General features: G+C 58.1%; 1 protein-coding gene across 1 annotated transcript in view; it reads left to right on the forward strand.

Moving 5' to 3' along the window:
• The first annotated feature begins 63 nt into the window (after positions 1-63).
• GSDMD (gasdermin D) overlaps positions 64-3,146 on the forward strand; it is an 8,069-nt gene continuing 4,986 nt past the window's right edge. Inside the window, exons 1-3 of the mRNA XM_010854540.1 lie at positions 64-234; positions 1,630-1,777; positions 2,259-3,146. The gene's annotated coding sequence lies outside the window, so the exon portion shown is untranslated. The remainder of the gene's footprint in view (positions 235-1,629; positions 1,778-2,258) is intronic.

A 3,146-nucleotide genomic window follows, 5' to 3' on the forward strand; every position in this document is an offset into this window, starting at 1 on the left:
CCCTCAGCCCGCTCCCCCATCTCTGAGGGGGTCCCAGCCGCTGCATCCTACGCCGGTCTTGGTTATATCCTGGTCTTAGGACCTGCTCTGTTCCTCCCAGGGGCTGGCCATTTCCAGGACAGGGACCGGCCCCCACTGCCCAGCTCCTTGCAGGGTCTGGCCGGGTGCCCGCCCCACTCTGGATGGTAGAGGCCTGCGACTGCAGTGAGGTTCTTCCTTCCAGCTCTTTCGGAGGTACCACAGCCTCCCTGCATGCAGCCCAGAGCCCCTCCCGGCCCTGGTCACAGTACTCCATCAGGCACGGTGTCCTCCCTGGCTCTGGACCCCAGGGCCTGCCCGGAGCTTGCCCAGGGAGGCCTCCACACCCCAATGTCGCCTGATGTTACCCCAGACTTCCTGGGGCTCCCTAGGCCCGCGATGGGGGAGAGGGGTGCAGGGCCAGCCCCTCCCACCTTCCTTCTGCGGCTTCTCCAGTGGATTCACTTCCTGCCCTTTCAGGCTGACCTCTGCCTTCAGGAGCCTAGTGACACCACCACTCACCAGCGCAGTGCCTCTTGTGTAGGCTGTTGCTAAAGAACTGAACCCCGGACTTCCCTGGCCCTCCAGCAGTTAAGATTCCTCTCTTCCACTGCAGGGGCACTGGTTCCATGATCCCTAATCAGGTCAGGGAACTAAGATTCCCTGTGAACATGCAGCAACAACACCCTTCCATGGTTCATTCAGCTCCAGGTCACTGCCTGAGGCAGGGGGGCACAGTGTAGCACGACACCCCCCGTTACCATGGCCACTGCGGCCACCGCACTGCTCCTCCGTGTGGACAGCACCTGCCTCCACCGGTCCACCCACGTGGCAGCAAGGCCTTCTAGAAAAATAAACCTGGGGGCCAGTCATGCCTCAGCCAGAAGCCCACAGTAGCTTCACCCCCATACTGAAGAGGCTGCTACCCCCACCCTTGGCCTGGAACCTGACCAACTGGAGAGGTGGAAGTTAGGGGCCACTAGGAGGCTACACAGCTTTCCAGAAGCTTTGCTGTGGGAACAGGGAGAAGCAGGAGAATGCCCTGTGGGCCCAGCACACACCATACAGAATGCAGGACTGCACGTAGGAGCACACACACACAGACCCAGGTATAAGCATGTAGCACGCAAAACACAGCCGTACGAATACACACGCGTTCGTGCGCAGACCTACATCACGCACGGATGCCCGTACTTATGGACATGTGCATACATGTGCATATGCTTACATTACATACACACGGGAACACGGTCATGCACTCAGCCTCCTGGAGCATCCTGCCACCACCAGCCGGATGCCCTGATTGTATTGGCAAACGGGCTCCAGCGACTGGGTCGGGTGTGGGAGCCCCACACTGAGCTGGGTGGGGACCCACGGCCCCAGAGCCCTCAGCCAGCAGAGTTCACTGGCCTGCACTCTAGTCCCCTGATGTGGAGAGAGAAACGGCCTCAGAGACCCCAGTGAGGCACTGAAGCCACCCTGTTCCCCACCCCACCCCCTCCGATGGACAGTGGCTGCCTGTGTCTACCCAGAGTTCACAGCGGCTCCAAACTTCTGCTTTCACAAGATTGCTTCCCTTCTGTTTGAATCAGCATTTCCACTTATTTGCAGCTGCAGTGTTCCAAAACAGACAACCCCTGCACTGGCATCGGGGCTGATGCCAGCAGCTCTACCTGGCGGGGCCCTCGTCCAGTCCATTTCAGATCCCTCATCTGCAGGAGCACGCAGTGCCGGGTGCTGACACGCAGCCACCCCTCGAGTGAGTGTGCACAGCAGAGCCCGTGGGCTGAGTCTCGGGCCAGCCAGCCAGCAGGGGCCCTGGCGTGAGCTCCAGAGGGTCAGGAGACCTAGAGGCAGGATGTGGTGGTGTAGCAGTGGAGAAGTGGGGTGTGGGGCTCCTGGGCGCCTTGCCCCGGACACAATCCACACACGGCCCTGGAAGGAAGGACATTGAGAGCCTGCACCAGGCCTGGATGTCGTCACTTGGCTTCAGGTTTTCACAGTAACAGCTTTGAATGTTACTGTGGTATGTGAGATACAATTCACAAACCATACAATTCACCCATTAAAAGTGTAAAACTCTGGGGGTTTACCATATCCAGACTCGGGCAACCACCAGCACAACCAATCTGAGATCATTCCCGTCACCCCAAAGACACTGTGTCACATCCCCCACCCCTGGGAGCTCTAACTCTGCTTTCTGTCCCTGCAGACTGCCTGTTCTCCTTTCATATGCCTAGATCCTGAGTGCTGTCTCCTGCGGGCCTGACTCCTTGTCTTGGCGTAACGCTCTGAGGTCCATCCACGCTGTGCTGTGTGTCAGAACTTCCTCTGCGTGGCTGAACACCGACGGCTCCGTTGGGTGTGTTGACCACGTTTTGTTTGTTCGTGCTTCTGTAGGTGGACGTTTTCCACAGATGGACATTTGCAGTGCGTTTTGGCTGTTAAGAATAACGTTCTGAGAGCATTCACGTGCAGGTTTCTGCCTGAACACGTTTTCATTTCTCTTGAATGCACTCCTAGCCGTGGAATGGACGAGCCTGTGGTAGTTCTCTGTTTAACTTTTTGAGGAACTGCCAGACTGTTTTCCATGGGCGCCTGCACCCTTTTACAAGCCCAGCGCTGTGTGCTGCCAGATTCCCCCAGGTCTTCTCCCACACTTGTTACTCCTCCTTTTATGTTACAGTTAACTATGCGTGTGAGGCAGCCTCTAACCTTGCTTTGATTGCATTTCCCTGATGCTAACGACCTGAGCCTCTTCTTCCGAGCTCACTGGCCATTTGTACACTTTCCCTGAAGAAATGTTTTTTCAGACCCTTTGCCCTGGCCTGTGGTTTTAGGAGAGAAGGATCAAAGAAGCTCTGCACGGTTGGAGGCTACGGGGGTGGGGTGAGAGTCCCCGCCCCTGCACCCCTACTCCCAGCTAGCTGTGGGGCAGGTTCACCAGGGGCATTTCCGGCTCCTCTCAGCGCCTCCGGCTGCCCCGCGGAGGTTTCACTTTTGGGTCTGGGAACCTTCAGGCTGTGTGCGTGCTGGGCAACTCCGGGGCAGAGGCTTCCAATCCTGGCCCGCGGGGCAGCCCGGCTTCGGCTTCGTGGGCACAGGCACACGACAGTCACGGTCACTGG

This window comes from Bison bison, unplaced genomic scaffold (assembly GCF_000754665.1).
Source record: "Bison bison bison isolate TAMUID 2011002044 unplaced genomic scaffold, Bison_UMD1.0 scf7180017853412, whole genome shotgun sequence".
NCBI lineage: Eukaryota > Metazoa > Chordata > Mammalia > Artiodactyla > Bovidae > Bison > Bison bison.